This window comes from Daktulosphaira vitifoliae, unplaced genomic scaffold, assembly GCF_025091365.1.
Source record: "Daktulosphaira vitifoliae isolate Bord-2020 unplaced genomic scaffold, ASM2509136v1 Scaffold_4, whole genome shotgun sequence".
NCBI classification, from domain to species: Eukaryota; Metazoa; Arthropoda; class Insecta; order Hemiptera; family Phylloxeridae; genus Daktulosphaira; species Daktulosphaira vitifoliae.
In genome coordinates this window covers 14,159,642-14,159,899 of record NW_026099575.1, presented here as the reverse complement: position 1 = coordinate 14,159,899, position 258 = coordinate 14,159,642, and positions in this window count along the sequence as shown.

Sequence of the window (258 nt, the reverse complement as noted above, 5' to 3'; positions counted from 1 at the left end):
AGGTAAACATGATTGTTACAATAAAATATTTATTTATCACAAAATAATTAAAGGTTTTTTATTAATATACAACATTTTTAACTTTAATATTTATATTTTGATAAAATTAATTATTCTCTTAAATAGTTATTATTTTTATAAGAAAATTTCATTTAAGAAGTAACTAATTTTATTAAATCAATAAAATATCGAAAAATAAATAATGTATGTATGAATTTATAAGCTAAAAATTAAAAAAATTTGGATACATAAAAAAAA